The 24,587-nt window shown below is 42.4% G+C and overlaps 2 pseudogenes across 1 annotated transcript; one reads left to right on the plus strand and one right to left on the minus strand.

Annotated features, from left to right (window-relative positions):
* The window catches only part of LOC115833246, a 42,414-nt pseudogene extending 18,831 nt beyond the window's left edge, over window positions 1–23,583 (minus strand).
* Window positions 23,100–24,088, plus strand: LOC100581398 (annotated as a pseudogene). Its single transcript, XR_122393.3, has one exon. The product of XR_122393.3 is annotated as a ras-related protein Rab-28 pseudogene (transcript).
* The last annotated feature ends 499 nt before the right edge of the window (window positions 24,089–24,587 follow it).

The following is a 24,587-nucleotide window of genomic DNA, read 5'->3' on the forward strand; positions in this document are numbered from 1 at the left end:
CTAGTTGTGAGTGGAGCCCTGGACAAGAAAGGCCTCTGTACCAAGTCCAAGCTGCAGTAAATGCAATCGCACCACTTGGGTTATATGCTCCAAAAGATTCCTTGATATGAGTCGTATCTGTGGTAGAAGAAAAATGTGGACTCCCTAAGAAGCCCAAATAGGAACTGTGCAGTGCAGACCCTTAAGGTTCTGGAGCAAGGCCATGCCATCTAGATGCAGAAAGCTATATACCATTTGAAAGGAGCTCCTGGTATGCTCCTGGGCCCTGGTAGAGATTGAGCACTTGCTCTTCAGATTTTTTTTTTTTTTTTTGAACCTGAGTCTCACTCTGTCACCCAGGCTGAAGTGCAATGGTACGATCTCGGCTCACTGCAACCTCCGCCTCCCGGGTTCCAGTGATTCTCCTGCTTCAGCCTCCCCAGTAGCTGGGATTACAGGCATGGGCCACCACACCCGGCTAATTTTTGTATTTTTAGTAGAGACGGGGTTTTGCCATGTTGGCCAGGCTGTTCTCAAACTCCTGACCTCAGGTGATACCCCCACCTCAGCCTCCCAAAGTGCTAGGGTTGCAGGCGTGAGCCACTGCACCTGGCCCAGATTTTTTTTTTTTTTTTTGAGTACTTGCCCTTTGGATATCAAGTAACCGTGTTCCCAGTATTGCTCATCATAAGCTTGGGTCTGTCAGACCCACCCCGTCATAAGGTTGGGCAGGCCCCAGCAGCAACTTATTGTAAGATAAAGTGGTACATCCAGCAGGATTGGGTGCTAGCAGGCCAAAAGACCCAAGTAAGCTACAGAAACAGGTGGTCCAGACACCTATGTCACCCACAACTGATGCACTGGTGCTTCTTCCTTAACTGACACCAATGGGCACATGGAAGGGGAAGTATTCCTTATGATCAGCTGGCATAAAAGGAAAAATCTCAAATTTAGCTCATGGATAGATCGGCTCAGTATTTGTGTACCAGCTGAAAATATATAGCTACTGCCCTACAACCCCACTCAAGGGTGTCTCTGAAAGACAGTGAGCAGAGCTTTTGGTGGTACACTTGGTCATTCACTTTGTGTGGAAGAAGTGGCCCAAACTTATTATATTGATTCATGGGAAACAGTGAATGGTTTGGCTGGTTGGTCAGGGGATTGGAAGGGAAAGACGGAAAGATTGGGATCAAGGAGGTCTGGGCAAAATGCATATGGATGGAACTATGGGAATGGGTACAAAGTGTGAAGGGTTTTGTCTCTTCATTTTAACATTAATCAGAAGGCATTCGCTGCAGAAGAAGCACTAAATGACCAAGAGGACAGGATGATCTGGCCAGTAGATGTCAGCCAGTCTGTCCTCTGCCATCCCAGTGCTTGCACAACAGAGTAGCTACAGTGGCAAAGATGGAGGTTACACACACCCAACAACATTGGCTTCCTCTCACCAAGACTAATGTAGAGATGGCTGTGGCTGAATGTCTAATCTTCTAGCAACAAAAACCACACCAAGTCCCCAATATGGCACCATCCCTTGAGGATATCAACCAGTCATGTGGTGTCAAAATGATTACATTCAACCCCTTCCCTCTAAAAAGGTCAGTGGTTCATTATGACAGAGATTACCACATATGCTACATACAAATTTTGCCTTCACTGCCTGCAAGGACTCAGTCAGCACCACTACCTGAGATCATGATGTATCTGATCTACCAACATAGGATCTCTCCTAATGTCACCTCAGACCAAGAGATCCACTTTATGAAAACTGTGATGCAGCAGTGAACACACGACAATGAAATTCATTGGCCCTACAACATTGAGCACCACTCAGAGGCTGCTGGTGTAATAGAGTGATAGGCACTTTAAGGCCGGTTGTGGTGGCTCACACCTGTAATCAATCCCAGCACCTTGGGAGGCCGAGGCCGGCGGATCACATGAGGTCAGGAGTTCGAGACCAGCCTGGCCAACATGGTGAAACCCTGTCTCCACTAAAAATATAAAAATTAGCCGGGCATGGTGGCGGGCGTCTGTATTCCCAGCTACTCAGGAGGTTGAGGGAGGAGAATCTCTTGAACCCAGGAGGTGGAGGTTGCAGTGAGCCAAGATCGTGCCATTACACTCCAGCCTGGGCTACAAGAGCAAAACTCTGTCTCAAAAAAAAAAGGCACTTTAATGGCACAGATGAAACACCAGCTTTGAAACTATCCCTGTGAGGATGGGGCACTATCCTTCAAGATGCAGTATATGCAGACAGTCCCTGACTTGTGATGGCTCCACTTAGAATTTTTTGACTTTATAATGGTGCAAAAGTGATACACATTCAGTAGAAACTACATTTTGAATATTGAATTTTGATCTTTTCCTGGGGAAGTGATATGTAATATGATACTCTCTTGTGATGTTGGGCAGGGGCAGCAAGCTGCAGCTCCCACTCAGCCAGGCAATCACGAGGGTAAACAACCAATCCTCTACGGTGTACAATGTTGCCAGATGAGTTTGCACAACTGTAAGCTAATATAAGTGTTCTGAGCATGCTTAAGATAGGCTAGGCTGCCGGGCGCGGTGGCTCACGCCTATAATCCCAGCACTTTGGGAGGCTGAGGTGGGCGGATCACGAGGTCAGGAGATCAAGACCATCCTGGCTAACATGGTGAAACCCCGTCTCTACTAAAAATACAAAAAAATTAGCCGGGTGTGATGGCACATGCCTGTAATCCCAGCTACTCGGGAGGCTGAGGCAGGAGAATCGCTTGAACCCAGGAGGCGGAGGTTGTGGTGAGCCGAGATCGTGCCATTGCACTCCAGCCTGAGCAACAAGAGTGAAACTCCATCTCAAAAAAAAAAAAAAAAAAAAAAAAAAAGATAGGCTAGGCTAAGCGATAATGTTCACTAGGCTAGGTGTATTTAATGCATTTTTCACTAACAAAGTTGAGGAGCATCTGTACTCTAAAACCAGGGATCAGCAAATTATGGACAACGTGCCAAATCCAGCCCACTGCCTGTTTTGATAAATATGATTTTATTGGAACATAGCCATGCTCATTTGTTTACATACTGTCTTTGGCTGCTTTCATGTTACAACATCAGAGTTGAGTAGTAGCAACAGAGACCATATGGACTGCAAAGTCTAAAATATTTACTGTCTGGCCCTTTATAGAAAAAGCTTACTGACTCTAGCTCTAACTCAGAGATCATTATATAGTGCTCTGGCCCCAACAGGCAAAAATACATGGGTGTAAGAACCAAGACATGGAAGTAAGAGTGACCCTCTCATCATCACTCCTAATGAACTACTTGAGGGATTTATGCTTCCTGTCTCTACAATCTTAGGATCTATGCATCTAGAAGACCCAGTTCCCAGATGGGGATCACTTCCACAAAGAGACATAGTAAGAGTCCGACTAACACCTAAAGCTACACCTATTGGCTGGTCACTTGAGCTCCTTCTGCCAATAGATCAGCAGGTATGAAAAAGAGTTACCATATTGACAGTGGGAATTGGCCCTAGATTATCATGAGGACGTAAAGTTGCTGCTATATAATATGAGCAGGGAAGAGTATGTTTGGCATTCATGTGACCAACTGGGGCATCTCTTGCTACTGTAATGCCCAGTTTTAGCCATGAATGGGCAAGTGAAGCAACCACAGACTTGATAAGGGCATGAAAATGGGCTCAGACCCATGGCGATGAGGGTATAGGTCACCCCATCAGGAAAGCCACCTAGACCAGCAGAAGAACCAAACAAGTTAGGGAAATCTAGAATGGATGATGAAAGAAGGAAAAAAGAATATCAGTTAAAGTCTCAGGACCAATCAGAGCAGTCAAGGCTGTGGTTTGTTTAAATCTCCTCTTGCAAGTTTCCCAAAGGAATTCTCACCAACTAGAATTCTGGAAAAACCATGCCCAAATAGAGTGAATTTAATAGGAAGTAGCAAGTGGATCTGATTGGTCCAAGGAATGAACTATAGTAGACACTGTTGGTGCCTTACATTGATCACCTTCATTAACTGGTGCATCCATCCCCCAGCTACATTGAGTGCTGTGGCTAACAGTTTACACCTTTAAACATCTCCAAATAATTACCCTTTCTAAGGGGAGCCACCTCTTCTGAAGACAACTGGGAAATCCAAACACCTCCCACCCCCACCCCACACCACCACCGCCAGTAATGACCAATGACTGACTGATAGGCCTAACTCCCTTGCCTCCTAATGGAAGAACTCCTCAAGTTCCTCATTGCTACATGAAACAACTCCTGACACATGTTACAGGGCATGACCACACCCATTCCTCCCCCGTATCTTCCTACTCTCATTCTTTTACAGGTTTTTCCTAAAGAGCCCTCCCTCAATAAATCACATACACCTAAATGCCTGCCTCAGGCTCTGCTTCTGGGCCTTTCATGCAAAGGCAGAGCCATTTTCCTTAAGCTTACTGACCAGAGCACATGCTCCCTGCAGGCAGGAATGCCCCAAAGAAAGGGGATAAGTCACAGATGCCAAATTCTTAGTCCCAAATCACAATTTAGCATGTCACTCCTCCTCCCATGAGGAGCAGCGAAGGGCATAGAAAAGCCTGGAGTGTTACCTGAATATGTGTCCCTTCACCTGAAAACTGGGTAAATTAGGAATAAGTAATCCCCCTTATCTTGGGTTGGCTCCCCAGAAGCAGGCTCTGAGATGAGAATTCAAGTACATGCAGTTAATTTAAGGAAGTGCTCCCAGGAGACCTCGATAAGGAAATGGAGGAAGCAGGACAGGAAAGCAGAAGTAGCTAAGCAAATGTGTAATTTCAGGCAACATCCTATGGAGGGTTGCTTCCACATGACCCCACAGGAGAATGCCGAGTGTAAATTATGTCACAGGGTTTGTCCCTACTCAAGACAGAGGAATTAAACTTTCATACTTTCCCTCAATAACCTTCACTTGGTAAAGACTATCTAGAACTTGCAAGTGGAAAGGGATGGGGTTGCAAAAAGATGAATGTAAATTCTCAGGCATTGTCAGTTCTCTGCATATACAAGCAAAGCAGCTCCTTAAAACAGGCTTCCAAGAGAGCCAGAGAGGCAAAGGTGCAGGCCTTTAGAAGTAAATATACACAGCCGGGTGTGGGGGCTCATGCCTGTAATCCCAGCGCTTTGAGAGGCTAAGGCGTCCAGATCACCTGAGGTCAGGAGTTTGAGACCAGCCTGGCCAGCACAGAGTGAAAACCTGTCTCTACTAAAAACACAATAATTAGCCAGGCGTGGTGGCTTGTGCCTGTAATCCCAGCTACTTGAGAGGCTGAGGCAGGAGAATCACTTGAACCTGGAAGGCAGAGGTTGCAGTGAGCTGAGATTGTGTCACGGCACTCCAGCCTGGGTGACAAAGCAAGACTTTGTCTAAAAAAAAAAGGAAGTAAATAAACACAAAAGCCAGGGAAGGAGTTCAAGAAATTGTTAAAGGAATCTGAGAGGATCTGGGCAGCACAACAGTAATCAGTACAACCTCCTAACATTTAACAGTAGTTATTTTTTTTCAACTGTCTTTATACATATTTTACATATAATTCACCCATTTCAAGTGTACAATTCACTGATTTTTAGTAAATTTACCAGGTTGTGTAACTATAATCATAAATCCACTTTAGAATATTTTTATAACCCAAATAAAATCCCATTTATTGTTACTCCTTTTCCCCATCATGAGGACCAAGCAACTACTTTCTTGTCTCTACAGAATCATACCATTTGTAGAATTTTGTGACTGGCTTCTTTCACTTAATATTATGTTTTCAAGGTCCATCTAGGTTGAAGCATGTATCAGTACTTCCTTGCTTGTTATGGCTGAATAATATTCCATTGTTTGAATATACCACATTTTGTTTATCCAGCCCTTAGTTGATGGACATTTGGGTTGTTTCCACTTTTTGGCTATCATGAATAATTCTGCTCTGAAAATTCTTGCACTAGTCTTTGTGTGTACAAGTGCTTTCATTCCCTTTGGGTATACACCTTGAAGAGGAATTGCTGGGTCATATGGTAAATTTATATTTAACTTTTTAAGAAATTGCCAAACTGTTTTCCAAAGTGAGTATACCATGTACGTGCCCATCAGGAATTTATGAGGATTACCATTTCTCTGTATCTTTGTCAATAATTCTTTACTGTGTGCTTTTTTTTAATTTCTGCAATTCTAGTGGGTATGCAATGATATGTCATTGTAGTTTTAATTGCATTTCCATGATAACTAATGATATTGATCATAGTTTCATGTTCAATGTTTTAAAAACAGCTTTCTTGAGGCATAATTTACATACCTTAAAATTCACTGGTGTAATTGCTCAAATCAACAATTTTTAGTAAATTTCCAGGGTTGTACAACCATCACCACAATCCACCACAAAGTTTCTGTCAACCAGAGGAGATCCCTAATGTTCATTTGCAGTTAATCTCCACTCCCTTAAGCCTAAGGAACAACTAATCTATTTTCTATCTATACACATTTGTCTGTTCTGGACATTTAATATAATACTGGCCAGGCGTGGTGGCTCATGCCTATAATCCCAGCACTTTGGGAGGCCGAGGAGGGTGGATCACTTGCAGTCAGGAGTTCAAGACCAGCCTGGCCAACATGGTTAAACCCCATCTCTACTAAAAATACAAAAATTAGCCAGGCACGGTGGCGTGCACCTGTAGTCTCAGCTACTCGGGTGGCTAAAACAGGAGAATCGCTTGAGCTCGGGAAGTGGAGATTGCAGTGAGCTGAGATTGTGCCACTATACTCCAGCCTGGGTGACAAAGTGAGACTCTGAAAAAAAAACAAACAAAACAAAAACAAAATGTCAGTATATAGCATTGTTCAAGTCTTCAGAATGTTTGTTCTATCCATTACTGAGAGCAATAATGAAGTCTTGAACTGTTTCATTTCTGTCTTCAATTCTGTTTTTCTTCTTGTATTCTGGGGCCCTGTGGTGAGTATGTGTACATGTTTATAATTATCGTTACAATTCATGTCTCTAATGAATTGACCTTTAGTCATTATATAATGTTCTAATTGCTCTCTAGTTACATTTCCTTGTGTATTAGAGTCTACTTTATCTGATATTAATATAACCACACCAGTAGTCTTATGTTTACTGTTTGCATGGTACATCTTTTTTCTTGTTTTTTGTTGTTTGTTTGTTTTTTGAGACAGTCTCACTCTGTCACCCAGGCTGGAGTGCAACAGCGTGATCTTGGCTCACTGCAAGTTCTGCCTCCTGGGTTCAACTGATTCTCCTGCCTCAGCCTCCTGAGTAGCTGGTATTACAGGCACCTGCCACCACACCTGGCTAATTTTTGTATTTTTAGACGGGGTTTCACCATGTTGGTCAGGCTGGGCTCGAACTCCTGACCTCAAGTGATCTGCCTTCCTCCGCCTCCCAAAGTGCTGGGATTACAAGTATGAGCCAACAAGCCTGGCTATCATTTTTCATCCTCTTAATTTCAACCTACTTGTGTCTTTGAAATTAAAGTACATCTCATGTAGACAGCATATAGTTGGATCTTGGGATACTTTTCCTACTCTGACAATATCTTCCTTTGATTCAGTTGTTTAATCCATTCACATTTATTATTGGTATGATTGGATTTATGTTGGCCATTTTGATAATTGTTTCTATATGTCTCATCTTTTATGTTCATTTGTTCCTCTTTTACTTTCTTCTTTTGTATTAAACATATATTTTCTACTGTACCTTTTTAATTCCTTTGTTGAATGATTTCTCTATTTTGAGGGTTTTTTTTTTAGTGGTTACTCAATTCTTTTGTACTAATGTACATATTTACCATTTGTGGTACTCTTCAATTTTTTCTGTAATTTCAGATTCTTTTTGGTGTCATTTACTTACTGTAATGTAGTTTCATCCCTATCTCCTTCTTTATGCTATCATCATCATATACATCACATCTTGGCTGGGCACAGTGGCTCATGCATGTAATCCCAGTATTTTGGGAGGCCGAGGCAGGTGTCACTTGAGGTCAGGAGTTTGAGACCAGCCTGACCAACATGGTGAAACCCACCTCTACTAAAAATACAAAAATCAGCCGGGCATGATGGTGCACACCTGTAATCCCAGCTACTCAGCTACTCAGGAGGCTGAGGCAGGAGGATTGCTTGAATTCGGGAGGCAGAGGTTGCAGTCAGCTGAGATCATGCCACTGCACTCCAGCCTGGGCAACAGATTGAGACTCTGTCTCAAAAAGTAAAAAATTAAAAAATTTTAAAAATCGTATATATCACATCTTTATATGTTAAAAGTCTAAGAATATTTTATAATTGCAGTTTTATGGAATTATTTTAAACATATTAAGAGAAGATTAATTGTACACATACACATATAAGGGACTTCGAAAAGTTTGTGGGAAAAATGGAATTAAAAACAAAAATGTAAGGTCAGGCATGGAGGCTCATGCCTGTAATCCCAGCACTGTGGGAGGCCGAGGCAGATGCATCACCTGAGGTCAGGAGTTCGAAACCAACCTGGCCAACATGGTGAAACTCCATCTCTACTAAAAATATAAAAATTAGCTGGGTGTGGTGGCGGGCACCTGTAATCCCAGCTACTTGGGAGGCTGAGGCAGGAGAATCGCTTGAACCCGGGAGGCGGAGGTTGCGGTGAGCCAAGATTGTGCCATTGCACTCCAGCCTGGGCAGTAAGAGCGAAACTCCATCTCAAAAAAAAAAAAGAAGTAAATATAAACTTTATTTCTCAACATAAGCTCCATCAAGTTCAAGACACTTTGGTAAGGGATGATACCAGTCATTTAGTCCATCCCTAAAGAACTGAGGGTTCTGGGAATTTAACCATGTCTATGCTGTCTTTTTTATATTACTAGCTGAAGAAAAATGGGTGCCCTTTACAGATTCTTAAGATTAGGAAACAAAAAGAAGTCAGAAGGAACCAAATCAGGACTATAAGGCAGATGCCTAATTATTTTTCATCAAAATTCTCACAAAATTGTCCTTATTTGATGACAATGATGAGCAGGAACATTGTTATTGTAAAGAAGGACTCTCTGGTGAAGCTTTCCCAGGTGTTTTTCTGCTAAAACTTTGGCTAACATTCTCAAGACATTCTCATAATACGCAAATTTTATTGTTCTTTGGCCTTCCAGAAAGTCAACAAGCAAAATGCCTTGAGCATCTGTAAACACTGTTGCCATGACCTTTGTTCTTGACTACTGTGCTTTTGCTTTGACTGAACCACTCCAACTGTTGGTAGCCATTGCTTTGTGCTTTGCCTTCAGGATTGTACTGGTAAGGCAACGTTTCATATCCTGTTACAAGTCTTCAAAGAAGTGCTTCAAAATCTTGATCCCACTTAAGATTTCCTTTGAAGGCTCTGTTCTTGTCTGAAGCTGATCTGGCTACAATGGTTTTGGCATCCATCAAGTAGAAAATTTGCTCAACTTTAGTCTATTTTCAGTCAGAATTGGGTGAGCTGAACCAACTGAAGGCTCTATGATGTTGGCTATTGGTTCTGTCGTTGATCATTGGTGATTATTAGGTACTCCTTCAATTAGGGCATGAGCAAGATGAACTCATGCCTTAATTGAAAGAGCACCAACTGAAGGAGCAACTTTTCTCCTCACAAATTGATGCGGATGGTCTGCCACTGTGGGCTTCATCTTCAACATTGTCTCATCCCTTCTTAAAATGAGTTATCCATGCTGGGCACAGTGGCTGACGCCTGTAATCTCAACACTTTGGGAGGCCGAGGCGGGCAGATCATTGCAGAAGTTCAAGACCAGCCTGGGCATTATGGTGAAACCCTATCTCTACAAAAAATACAAAAATTAGCTGGGCATGGTGGTGCACACCTGTAGTCCCAGCTAATAGGGAGGCTGAGGTAGGATGATCACTTGAGCCTGGGAGGTTGAGGCTGCAGTGAGCCATGAACATGCCACTGTACTCCAGTCTAGGTGACAGAACAAGACCCTGTCCCAAAAAATGAAAAGGAAATGAGTTATCCATTTGTAAACTGCTGATTTCTTTGGAGCTTTGTCCCCATAAACTTTTCATAATGCATCAATGATTTCACCATTCTTCCACCCAAGCTTCACCATAAATTTAATGTTTGTTCTAACTTCAAATTTAGCATAAGTCACGTTGCTCTGATAGAGGCTATTTCCAAACTGATGTCTTATCCTTTTCATACCTCAAACTAGAGGTTAAGGTATGCTATAACAAGTTAGTACAAGTTTATTTGGATGCCAAAATTTTTGGAATCCATGTATAGTTTTTTCATAATATTACATTTCCATGAACTTTTAGAAAACTCCTTGTGTGTGTGTATCTGTGTGTGTGGAGAGACATACACCTTACACTGTTTATAATTGCCTACATAATTACTTTTACTTGTGGTTTTCATTTGTTTCTGTGGATTAGATTTAATCTCTAGTGTTAATTATTTTCTCCCTAAAGAACTTCTTTTGGCATTTCTTTTGGGTTTATTCTTCTAATTTCTTGTAAGGCAGTTATGCTAGCAATATATTTTATCATTCGTTTGGGAATTTATTTTGCCTTCAGTTTTAAAGAATACTTTTGCTGCATATAGATTCTTGCTTGAAAGATTTTTCTTTAAGCACTTGGAATATATCATCTTACTGTCTGCTGGCATCCATTGTTTCTGATGAGAGGCCAGGTGTTAATCTACATGTTTCTTACATGTGTAGATTCATGGAATCATCACCACAATCAAAATGTAGAATTGTTCCATCATGATAATGCTCCTTCATTCAGTCTCTATAGCCACATTCAGCCCCTCCATGCCCCACTCTTTGGCAACTATTGATCTGTTCCCCATCTCTATAATCTTGTTATTTTAAGAATGTTATTTAAATGAAATCATACATTATGCAACCTTTTGAGGTTGACTTTTTCACTCAGCATAATTCTCTGGAGATTTATCTAGGTATTTGCATGTATTGATAATACATTCTTTTTTGCTGTGTAGTATTTCATGATATGGATATGGCACATTTTGTTTAACCACTCATTGAAGTATGTTGGGGTTATTTGCAGTTTGGGCTAGTATAAAGAAAGCTGCTTTCAACCAGGCACAGAGGCTCATGCCTGTACTCCCAGCACTTTTGAAAGCCAAGGTGGGCAGATCGATTTGAGGTCAGGAGTGAGACCAGCCTGGCCAATATGGCAAAACTCTGTCTCTACAAAAAATACAAAAATTAGCCAGGGGTGGTGGCGGCAGAGGTTGCAGTGAGTCGAGATAGCGCCACTGCACTCCAGCCTCCTGGGTGACAGAGCTACGCTCTGTCAAGGGAAGGAGGGAAGGAGGGAGGGAGGGAGGGAGGGAGGGAGGGATGGAGGGAGGGAGGGAGGGAGGAAGGAAGGAAGAAAGGAAGGAAGGAAGGAAGGAAGGAAGGAAGCTGCTTGAGGGAGGGAGGGAGGGAGGGAGGAAGGAAGGAAGGAAGGAAGGAAGGAAGGAAGGAAGGAAGGAAGGAAGCTGCTTTCAACATTCACATACAGGTTTATGAACCTAAGTTTTCATTTCTCTAGGATAAGTGCCCAAGAGTGCACTTGCTGCATCATACAGTGAGGTATAATTTTTTAAGAAACTACAAAAATATTCTCCAGAGTGGCTATATCATTTTTACATTGTTATCAGCAATGTATGAGTGATCCAGCTTGGTAAGTCCTTACCAGCATATGGTGTTGATATGGTTTGGCTCTGTGTCCCACCCAAATCTCATCTCGAATTGTAATCCACATAATCCCCACGTGTTGAGGGAGGGACCTGGTGGGAGGTGATTGGATCATGGGGGCATTTCCCCCATGCTGTTCTCACAATAGTGAGCGAGTTCTCATGAGATCTGATGGTTTTATAAGTGTTTGACAGTTCCTCTTCACATACTGTCTCACCTGCCACCATGTAAAACGTGCCTGCTTCCCCTTACACCATGATTGTAAGTTTCCTGAGGCCTCTGGAGCCATGCAGAACTGTGAGTCAACTAAACCCTTTTCCTTTATAAATTACCCAGTCTCAGATAGCATCTTTATAGCAGTGTGAGAATGGAGTAATACAGGTTGTCACTATTTTTTTTAATGTTAGCCAACCTGATAGTTATATAGTGATATCTCACTACAGTTTTAATTTTCATTTCTGTAATGGCTAATGATTTTGACCATCTTATTATGTGCTTACTTACCATCCGTTGTCCTTTTCAGTGAATGTCTGTTCATATCTTTAGCTCAATTTCTTTTCTTTTCTCTTTCTTTTTTTTGAGACTAAGTCTCGCTCTGTCGCCTAGGCTGGAATGCAGTGGCAAGATCTTGGCTCACTGCAACCTCCACCTCCCAGGTTCAAGTGATTCTCCTGCCTCAGACTCCCGAGTAGCTGAGATTACAGGCACCTGCCACCATGTCCGGCTGATTTTTGTATTTTTAATAGAGACGGGGTTTCACCATGTTGGCCAGACTGGTCTTGAACTCCTGACCTCAGGTGATCCACCCACCTCGGCCTCCCAAAGTACTGGGATTACACGTGTGAGCCACCACACCTGGCCCTCTTTAGCTCAATTTCTAATTGAAATGCTTGTTTTTTTAACTGTTGAATTTTGAGAGCTCTTTATATATTATAGATTCAGGGCTTTTGTCAGATATGTGGTTTGCAAATATTTTCTCAGTCTTTGCCTAGTCTTTTTATTCTCTTAATGGGGTCTTTTGCAGATCAAAAGCTTTTTATTTTGATGAAGTTCAATTTATCCATTTTGTTTCCTTTGTGGATTGCACTTTGGTGTCAAATCCAAAAACTCTTCACCTGTCTTTAGGTCCAACAGATTTTGTCATACTTTTTTTCCTAAAAGTTTTATAATTCTACACTTAATATTTAAATATGAGATCCATTTGGAATTGATTTTGTATAAGTCATGAGGTTTAGGTTAAGATTAGCTTTTTTTATTTTTAACCTAGATGTCCAATTGTTCTAGCACTGTTTGTTAAAAATGCTACTCTTCCTCCCTTGAGTTATTTTTATGCCATTGTCAAAAATCTTTTAGGCAGCTAGGCGTGGTGGCTCACGCCTGTAATCCCAGCACTTTGGGAGGCTGAGGCAGGCAGATCCCTTGAGGTCAGGAGTCCAAGACCAGCCTGGCCCACATGGCAAAACCCCATCTCTACTAAAATACAAAAATTAGCCAGGTGTGGTGGTGCATGCCTGTAGTCCCAGCTACTCGGGAGGCTGAGGCAGAAGAATCACTTGAACCCGGGAGGTGGAGGTTGCAGTGAGCCAAGATCACGCCATTGCACTCCAGCCTAGGCAACAAGAGCGAAACTCTGCCTCAAAAACAAAAAACAACAAAAATGTCTTGGGCATATTTGTGTGGGTCTATTTCTGGGTTTTCTATTCTGTCCTGTTAATCTTTATGGCTACCCCTCAACAAATACCACATTGTACAGATTATAGGATTTATGTGTCAGGCTTTAACATCAAGTTGAGTAATTTCTCCTATTCTTTCTCAAATTTAAGTATTTTAGAGACTGTTCCTTTTCATGAAAATTTTTGAATAATCTTGTATATGCTTTCTGCATCAATCAATATAATATTTTCTTTTTTGGGGGGGTTGGGGGAGGGCTTGGGGAACAGGATCTCACTCTGTTGCCCAGGTTGGAGTGCAGTGGTGCAATCTTGGCTCACTGCAACCTCTGCCTCCTAGGCTCAAGCAATCCTCCCACGTCAGCCTCCAAAGTAGCTGGGTGGGACTATAGGTGTGTGCCACCATGCCCGGCTAATTTTTGTGTTTTTGGTAGAGACAGGGTTTCACCATGTTGGCCAGGCTGGTCTCAAACTCCTGACCTCAAATGATCTGCCCACCTTGGCCTCCCAAAGTGCTGGGATTACAGGTGTAAGCCATCGCATCCAGCCTATTTTCTTCCTTAGTCTATTGATATGGTGGACTACATTAATTGATCTTCGAATATTGAACCAGTCTTGCATTACTGGTTTAAATCTCTTAATCTGTTTTAGTCAAGGTTCCTCAGAAAGAACCAATGGAATATATATAGAAAGAGATATATGAGAAGGGATTTATTAGGGGAATTGGCTCACTCAATTATGGAAGCTGAGAAGTCCTACAATGGGCCATCTGTAAGTCTGAGAACCAGGAAAGCCAGTGGCATGGCTCAGTTCCAGTTCAAAGACCTCCAACCCAGGGAAGCTGATGGTGTAATGCTCAGTTTGAGGCTCAAGGCCCCAGAGCCCAGGGGGCTGCTGGTGTGAGTCCCAAAGGCCAGAGAAACAACTGGATTTCTTATATCTAAGGGCAAGAGAAGAAGGGTGTCCTGGCTCCAGAAGAAAGAGCAAGAATTTTTCCTTCCCCCAACCTTGTGTTACACCCAGGCTCCCAGCTGATTGAACGGTGCTCACCAACATGAGGGCAAATCTTGTCCATTCAGTTCACCAACTCAAATGCCAATCTTCTCTGGAAACACCGTCACAGACACACCTGGAGCAGCCAAATCATTCTAGTCAAATGCCAAACTACCTGAGTTTCCCTTTAAGCAGAAGAGGGATGGGCTCAGTGCTTAATGAAACATTAAGAATAATGAATTATTTACCAGTTTTCCAGAATTCTTAACCAGTCGACACCCAAAATCAATCATCACAGTTGTGGTGTATAATTTGTGTGTTGCTGCATTTGATACACACACACACACACACACACACACATATTTGAGACAGTCTGGCTTTGTCACCCAGGCTGGAGTACAGTGGCACAATCACGGCTCACTGTAACCTCCATCTCCCAGGTTTAAGCGATTCTCCTGCCTCAGCCTACTAAGTAGCTGGGATTACAGGCGTGCACCACCACTCCCAGCTAACTTGTATTTTTAGTACAGAGTTTCACCATGTTGGCCAGGCTGGTCTCGAACTCCCAGCCTCAAGCAATTTGGCTGCCTCGGCCTCCCAAAGTGCTGGGGTTACAGGCGTGAGCCACTGCACCCAGCCTGATTTGCTAATATTTTATTAAGGATTTTTGTTTCTACATTTATTATGAGAGACATTATAGTTTTTGCTTTTGTGCTCTCTTCAGTTTTGGGATCACAGTAATAGTGGCCTCATAAAATGAGCTAGGAAGTGTTCCATCCTCTTCTGTTTCTGGGGGGAGACTGTGTAATACTGATGTTAATTCTTTAAATGGGATGATTCTTCAGTGAACAAAGTGATAAGCATGGAGATTTCTTTTTTAGAAGCCTTTTAGTTATGAATTCATTTTCTTTAATGGTTAAAGGACTATTCTGATGATTTGGGTTTTTTTGTTGTTGTTTTTTTTTTTTTTTGAGACGGAGTTTCACTCTTGTTGCCCAGGCTGGAGTGCAATGGCGCCATCTCGGCTCACTGCAACCTCCGCCTCCCGGGTTCAAGCGATTCTCCTGCCTCAGCCTCCCGAGTAGCTGGGATTACAGGCATGCACCACCACGCCCGGCTAATTTTGTATTTCAGGTAGGTAGAGATGGGGTTTCTCCATGTTGGTCATGGCTGGTCTCAAACTCCCAACCTCAGATGATCTGCCCGCCTCAGCCTCCCAAAGTGCTGGGATTACAGGCACGAGCCACCGCACCCGACTGTTGTTGTTTTCAAACTACTGTGCTCAAGTGATCCTCCCCTCAGCCTCCTCAAGTGTTGGAATTACAGGCATGAGCCACTGCGCCTGGCCCAATTTGTTTTATCTTGATGTAGTTTGGGTATCTGCATGGTTTTGGAAAAACTGACCAGTTTCTTCTAAGTTGTCAAATTTATGAGTGTCAAGGTGGTCCTAATATTTTCTTTTTCATTTTTTTAACAACTATAGGCTCTGTAGTGATATTCACTGTTTGAATCCTGATAGTGGTACTTATGTTGTCTCTCATCTTTGTCAGTCTTGCTACAGGTTTATCAATTTTATTTTCATTTTTAAAGAATGGGGAGGCGGAGGTTGTAGTGAGCCGAGATTGCACCACGGCACTCCAGCCTGATGACAGAGCAAGACTCTGTCTCCAAAAAAAAAAAAAAAAAAAAAAAGAATAACCAGGTTTTTTGCAACATAGATTTTAACATTTTTCATTTTAATTGTTGATACATAATAGTTGTACTTATTTATCGGATACATGTGATATTTTGATATAAGTGTACAATGTGTGATAATCATATCAGGGTAATTGAGGTATCCATCAGCTCAAGCTTTTGAACATTCCAATTCCACTCTTTCAGTTATTCCAAAATATACAATAAATTAGAGATAACTACAGTTGCCCTATCATGCTACTGAACATTAGATCTTATTCCTTGTATCTAACTGTATTTCTACCATTAACCATCACTTTTTATCCTCTCTTCCCACTACCCTTTCCAGCCTCTGGTAACCATCATTCTACTCTCTATCTTCATGAGTTCAATTTTTTTTTTTAGCTCTCATATATGAGTAATAACATGCAATATTTGTCTTTCTGTACCTGGCTTATTTTGCTTAACATAGTATCTTCCAGCTCCATCCATGCTGTTACAAATGACAAGATTTTCTTCTTTTTTTATGGATGAATTTCATTGTGTATATGTACCACATTTTAGAAGAACAAATTTTTGTTTTATTGATTTCTCTATTGTTTTCCTGTTTTCAAGTGATTTTGCTTTTTTTGTTGTTTGTTTTTTTGAGATGGAGTCTCACTCTGTGGCCCAGGCTGGAATGCAGTGGCGCAATCTTGGCACACTGCAATCTCCGGCTCCCGGGTTCGAGCTATTCTCCCTCCTCGGCCTCCCAAATAGCTGGGATTACAGGCATGTGCCACCACGCCCAGCTAATTTTTGTATTTTTAGTAGAGACGGTGTTTCACCATGTAGGCCAGGCTAGTCTCAAACTCCTGACCTCAAGTGATCCTCCCACCTCGGCCTCCCAAAGTGCTGGGATTACAGGCATGAGCCACCACGCTCGGCCTCAGTGATTTCTGTTCTTGCGTTGTTTCCTCTGCTTTCTTTGGTTTATTTTTTAACATTTTTTTAGTAGAGATAGGGTCCCACTATGTTGTCTGGGCTGGTCTTGAACTCCTGGGATCAAGCAATCCTCCCGCCTCAGCCTCCCCAAGTGCTGGGATTACAGGCATAAGCCATTGCGTCCAGCCCTTTGGTTTCATTTGCTTTTCTTTTTCTAGTTGCTTGAATCAGGAACTTAGATTATTAATTTAGATTATTAATTTGAGATCTTTCCTTTTTTCTAATATAAGCATTTAGTATTATAAATTTCTCTTTCATGAAATTGTAAAATGGTATAGCCACTTTGGAAAATAGCTTTGTATTTCCTCAAAATGGTAAACAATGAGTTAGTTACCTTAGGACCCAGCAATTCTACTTTGAGGTATATACCCCGAACAACTGAAAACACAGGGGTTCTTACCAAAACCTGCTCAGGAATGTTCACAGCAGCATTATTCATCATAGACAAAAACTATAACTCCCAAATATCTATCAACTGATGAATGGACAAACCAAATGTGATACATTCATACAATGTAATATTATTTGACCAAGAGATGAAGTGCTGATGTATACCTCAATGTGCAGGAACTTCGAAAACATTCTAAGAAGCCAGTCATGAAAGACTAAATATTGTATGATTCAATTGATATGCAAGTACAGAATAGGAAAATTCATAGAAACAGAAAGTAGTTATTTCTGGGCCCAGGGACAGAAAGGAATAGAAAGTGACTAAGAGTAAGTATGGGGTTTCTTTTTAGGGTGATGGAAATTTTTTTTTTTTTTTTTTTTGAAACAAGGTCTCACTCTGTCACGCAGACTGACGTACAGCGGGTGTGATCATAGCTCACTGCAGCCTTAACCTCCTGGGCTCAAGCAATCCTCTTGCCTCAGCCTCCCAAGTAGTATGGACTACAGGCACGTGCTACCTACCATGCCTAGCTAAAATATTCTTAAGTTAGATAGTGGTGACGGTTGCACAACTCTGTAAATATGCTTTAAAAAGAAAAAAAACCCAAAACATTGAATTGTACACTATAAAAGGTAAATTAGGCCGGGTGCAGTGGTTCATGCCTACAATCCCACCACTTTGGGATGCCAAGGCAGGAGGATCACATGAGCCCAGGAGCTCCAGACTGGCCTGAGCAGCGAGACCCCATCTCTACAAAAATAAAATTAGCCAGGCGTGGTGGCATGTATTTCTATTACTGATTTCTAGTTTGGCTCCATTACAGTTAGAGGACATATTGTGTGTGGTAGGCAGAATGGCCACCCAAAGATGTCTACATCTTAATCTTTGGAACCTGTATATATCTTATGATACATGGCAAAGAGGAATTAAGATTGCAGATGAAATTAAAGATGCTAATCAGTTTACTAAAAATAGGAGATTACTCTAGTTTATCCACATGGGCCCAATCTAATCATAAAAGTGGAAGAGGGGCCAGGCAAGGTGGCTCACACCTGTAATCCCAGCACTTTGGGAGGCCAAGGTGGATGGATCACCTGAGGTCAGAAGTTCGAGACCAGCCTGACCAACATGGCAAAACCCCATCTCCACTAAATATACAAAATTAGCAGGGCGTGGTGGCGCATGCCTGTAATCAGAGCTACTTGAGAGGCTGAGACAGGAGAATCGCTTGAACCTGGGAGGCAGAAGTTGCAATGAGCCAAGATCACGCCACTGCACCCCAGCCTGGGCAACAAGAGCGAAACTGGGTCTAAAAAAAAAAGTGGAAGAGGGTAGCAAAAAAAGGAGATGCAGCATGACAAGGATTTAATCTGCCACTGCAGACTTTGAAGATGAAGGAAGCGAGACACAAGCCAAGGAATCTGTTAGCCTCTAAAAGCTGGGAACATCTTCAGCTTATAGTCTGCAAGTAAACATGGACTTCATTCCTATAACCACAAGGAATTGAAGTATGTCAACAACTGAGTAAGGAATGGATTCTCCCTTAGAGCCTATAGAAAGTAATGCAGCCGGCCAGGCACGGTAGCTCATGCCTGTAATCCCAGCACTTTGGGAGGCTGAGGCAGGTGGATCACCTGAGGTCAGGAGTTCGAGACCAGCCTGACCAACATGGAGAAACCCCGTCTCTACTAAAAATACAAAATTAGCCAGGCATGGTGGGGCATGCCTGTAATCCCAGCTACTCCGGAGGCTGAGGCAAGAGAATCGCTTGAACCCAGGAGGCAGAGGTTGCGGTGAGCCGAGATCGCACCATTGCACTCCAGTCTGGGCAAGAAGAGTGAAACTCCATCTCAAAAAAAAAAGAAAGGAATGCAGCTCTTCTGGTGCCTTGATTTTAACCTGAGACCCATGTCAGACACCTGACTTACAGAAATGTAAGATATTTGTAATTATCTAAACCACTAAATATGTGGTAATTTGTTATAGCAGCAACAGAAAATGAATATGCTCTGAGTTGAATTTTTCTTTGAGTTTTATGACCCAGGATATGGTTCTATCTTGGTGAATAGTTTATGGGCACTTGAAAGTAATGTGTATTCTGTTGTTGGGTAGAGTGTTCTATAAATGTCAATTGGATCCTCTTAGTTGATGACATTCTTCAGTTCGTCTATATCTTTGCTGATTATATTTACAGTAGTCAATACTGGGTGTGGATACTGAAATCTCCATCTACAATTGTGGATTTGTAAATTGCTTCTTAATTCGATCAGTTTTTATTTATGTAGCTTAAGCTTTGTTGTTTGGTGCATACAAAAGTAAGGATCATTATGTCTTCTTCAGATTGATCCTTTCATCAATAAATAATGCCCCTCTTTATCCCTAGTAATTTTCTTTGCTTTGAAGTCTACTGTATCTGATATTAATACACTCCTGATTATTTCATTAGTATATTAATACTTCTATGACACATCTTTTTCCATCCTTTTACTTTCAACTTACCTATGTCAATCATGTTTTGAAGTCAGCTTACTATACATAGCACATAGTTGGATTACATTCTGTATCTACTCTTCCAATTTGTATTATAATTAGTGTATTCAGATCATTAACATTCATAATAATTATTGATGTGTTAGGGCTTACGTTTGCCATTTATTTTTTTTCTGTCCCTTCTGTTTCTCAGTTTCTCATTCCTGTTTCTTTACTTTCTTTCATGTTGTTTTTTTTTTTTTTTTTTTTTTTTGAGACAGTCTTGTTGTGTTCCCCAGACTGGAGTGCAATGGCGCCATCTCGGCTCACTGCAACCTCTGCCTCCCAGGTTCAACTGATTCTCCTGCCTTGGCCTCCCGAGTAGCTGGGATTACAGGCATGAGCTACCATGCCCGGCTAATTTTTGTAGTTTTAGTACAGATGGGGTTTCACCATACTGGCCAGGCTGGTCTCGAACTCCTGACCTCAGGTGATTCACCCGCCTCAGCCTCCCAAAGTGCTGGGATTACAGGTGTGAGCCACCGCGCCTGGCCTCATGTGAGTTTCTTAAACATTCTGTAGAATTATACCTTGAATTAGCTATAGTATTTTTGAACATATCACTTTGTATAGGCTTAGTGGTCACTCTAATTATCACAATATAAATACATAACTAGTCACAGTCTAGTGATATCAACAATTTATACAATTTATATTTTGAGTGAAGTGCAGAAACTTTGCTTCTATTTAGGTCTCTTTACCCTCCCCACTCTTAAAACATATTTACGTATTACATCTATTTAAAAATATAATTATATGCAAAGTGTATGTAGTGACAATGTACATTTCCTCTACATACACTAAGCACCATATCAGATGATATGACTTTGGTTCAACCACCACATATTTCTAAAACTGTTGAAGATAGTCTATTATTCTTATTCCTACTTTTACCTATTCCATTGTTCTTCTTTCTTTTTGAAGTTCCACGTCTTCTGTTATAATTTCCTTTCTGTTTGGAGAACTTCCATCAGCCATTCTTTGAGGGTAGGTCTGCTAGCATCAAACTCTGTTTTCTTTGTGTAAAAATGTCTTTATTTCCCCTTCATTCCTCAAGGATATTGTCACCAGAGATAGAATTTGTAATTGATAGTTATCTTCTTGAGATAACTTGAAAAATATTGTGCCACTGCCTTCTGACCTCCATTGTTTCAGGTGAAAAATTTGCTGTCATTCAAATTGGTGTTCCCCTATATACAACACATCATTTCTCTGTAGCCACTTTCAAGAATTTTCCTTTTAGTTTTCGAAAGTTTCATTAAGATGTGTCTTAGAGGGTCAGGCACGGTGGCTCATGCCTGTAATCTCAGCACTTTGGGAGGCTGAGGCGGGGGGATCACCCGAGGTCAGGAGTTCAAGACCAGCCTGGCCAACAATCCCCGTCTCTACTAAAAATACAAAAATTAGCTGGGTGTGGTGGTAGGTGCCTGTAATCCCAGCTACCCGGCAGGCTAAGGCAGGAGAATCACTTGAAACCGGGAGGTGGAGGTTGCAGTGAGCCAAGATTACGCCACTGCACTCCAGCCTGGGCAACAGAGTGAGACTCCTCTAAAAAAAAAAAAAAAGTATCTTAGCATGTATTTCTTTGAGTTTATCCTCTTTGGCATTCATTCGCAACTTCTTGAATCTGTAAGTTTATACCTTTCACAAAATTTAGGAAAATTTCAGCCTTACTTCATCCAATATATTTTCAACCCCATATTTTCTCTTACTTCTTATTCTGTAACTCTTACAATATGTGTTATTTACTTCTTTTGTTATTGTCCAACAGGTCTCTGGGGCTCTATTCAGTGGCGTGATCTCAGCTCACTGCATGCTCTGCCTCCCGGGTTCATGCCATTCTCCTGCCTCAGCCTCCCTAGTAGCTGGGACTACAGGTGCCCACCACCACGCCTGGCTAATTTTTTTGTATTTTTAGTAGAGATGGGGTTTCACCATGTTAACCAGGATGGTCTCGATCTCCTGACCTCATGATCCCCCCATCTCAGCCTCCCAAAGTGCTGGGATTACAGATGGGAGCCACCACGCCCAGCCCCATCATCTTTTTTTTTTCTGTGCACCTCTTCCCTTTCTTTCCTTTCTCTACCTATTTCCTTTCATTGGCCTCCCCTTCTCCAATTTTCCATCTGTTCTCATCTTTTTTTCTTTCTTTCTTTTTTTTTTTTTTTTTTGAGATGGAGTCTCACTGTCACCCAGGCTGGAGTGCAGTGGTGTGATCTCGGCTCACTGCAACCTCTGCCTCCCAGGTTCAAGCAATTCTCCTGCCTCAGCCTCCTGACTGGGACTACAGGCACCCGCCACCACACCCGGCTAATTTTTATATTTTTGGTAGAGACGGGGTTTCACCATATTGGCCAGGCTGGTCTCAAACTCCTAACCTTGTGATCCGCCCATCTTGGCCTCCCAGAGTTCTGGGATTACAGGTGTGAGCCACCATACCCCGCCTAGAGTAGTCTTTACTCTAGGAGGTGGTTCTTTCCCCTAAGGTGTGGTTTTTCAATTGAATGCCTATGATGTTAAAAAGTTATCTCCACTCTGGCTAGGTCAGAACCTCGTATTTCTCAGCACTGTGCAACCTCTAGTATCTCCATTCTTTTTTTTTTTTTTTTTTTTTTTTTTTTGAGACAGTCTTGCTGTCACCCAGGCTGGAGTGCAATGGCGCAATGTTGGCTCACTGCAACCTCTACCTCCTGGGTTCAAACCATTCTCCTGCCTCAGCCTCTCAAGTAGCTTGTACTACAGGCATGTGCCACCATACCCAGCTAATTTCTGTATTTTCAGTAGAGATGGGGTTTCACCATGTTGGCCAGGCTGGTCTCAAACTCCTGACTTTAACTGATCCGCCCACCTTGGCCTCCCAAAATGCTGGGATTACAGGCATGAGCCACTGCACCCAGCCTTCTCCATTCTTCTTTCAACCCCATAGCAGCTGCTCTTCTGGGCCTCACAGAATCTCATACTATGCATGTACAGCCCAGCCCTCAACAAAAGACCCACAGAGGGCAGAGGGAGAAGAGATTGGCAAGATGGCACCTGGCAAGAGATTCTCCAGCCGCTGCTGACATTGAGCAGACAAGTAAGTGAGGTACTGTCCCCACTACCTCCCTTCTTCCTCCCTCACCCCTGGAGACCTTCTCCTTCCCCTCCTCCCTCCACCTGGGGGAGGGGGGCGGGCATGGTTCCTGGGACATCATGTAGGACTCTAAGGAAGAGAGCCAGGACCAGCACTGAAAATCATTCTGCTAGGGAACAGCATCTCCCAGAAGACCTCCTTAGCTACAGATTTTGCTCAAAAAACTTTCGGGAACCAGTACAAACTATAGGACTGGATTTCTTTTGAGAAGGATAACATTGCCAGGAAACTTGAATGTTACTCTCTAGTTTGGGATACAGGAGGCCAGACAATAGGAAGCAAAATGTTGGACAGATGCATCTATGGAGCACAGGAAATCATCTTGGTATATGATATTACAAGTTATCAAAGCTTTGAGAATTCTTAGATTAGTGAAGAAAGTGAGTGAAGAGTCAGAAACTCAGCCACTGGTTGCCTTAGTGGGCAATAAAATTGATTTGGAGCATAATCAAACAGTAAAACCTGAAAAACACTTACGGTTTTGCCAGGAAAATGGTTTTAATAGCCACTTTGTTTCAGCCAAGGCAAGAGGCTCTGTCTTCCTGTGTTTTCAAAAAGTTGTTGCTGAAATCCTTGGAATCAAATTAAACAAAGCAGAAATAGAACAGTCACAGAGGGTGGTAAAGGCAGATATTGTAAACTACAACCAGGAACCTATGGCAAGAGCTATTAACCCTTCTAGAAGCTCTGTGTGTGCAGCTGGGTGAGCTCATTTTTCCATTGTGTTGATAGTTTTGGCTGCCCTTCACCTCTGGGTGTGTCTGAGAACTTCTAAGAACTTGTTTTATCAGTGACCATCTCTGTAGTTCAGTTAACACTTTCCTCCGAACTTGCTTCATCCTTAAGTGTTCCTCCCAACCGCAGGCATGTACTTGGATTCAAAAGAATTCAACTTTGCCACCACACACTTTGCATTCAAACTGGAAGGCTCATTCTCTGGAATTAGACTGTTTCATTGAAAAAGAATGGTGTCCGGCCGGGCGCGGTGGCTCATGCCTGTAATCCCAGCACTTTGGGACGCCGAGGTGGGTGGATCACCTGAGGTCAGGAGTTTGAGACCAGCCTGACCAGTATGGTGAAACCCCGTCTCTACTAAAAATACAAAAAATTAGCCGGGCATGGTAGTGCACACCTGTAATCCCAGCTACTCGGGAGGCTGAGGCAGGAGAAACGCTTGAACCCGGGAGGTGAAGGTTGCAGCCAGCCAAGATCGCGCCATTGCACTCCAGCCTGGGCAACAAGAGCAAAACTCCATCTGGAAAAAAAAAAAAAAAAAAAAGAAAAAAAATGGTGTTGCTTCTCTGTATGTTCTTGCTTTTTTCCCTGATGTAAATTTTTTTCTTTTTTTTTTTTTGAGACAGAGTCTCGCTCTGTCACCCAGGCTAGAGTGCAGTGGCGCGATCTCCACTCACTGCAGGCTCCGCCTCCCGGGTTCATGCCATTCTCCTGCCTCAGCCTCCCGAGTAGCTGGGCTACAGGTGCCCACCACCACGCCTGGCTAATTTTTGTACTTTTAGTAGAGACGGGGTTTCACCGTGTTAGCCAGG

Source organism: Nomascus leucogenys, chromosome X, assembly GCF_006542625.1.
Source record: "Nomascus leucogenys isolate Asia chromosome X, Asia_NLE_v1, whole genome shotgun sequence".
Classification (NCBI taxonomy): Eukaryota; Metazoa; Chordata; class Mammalia; order Primates; family Hylobatidae; genus Nomascus; species Nomascus leucogenys.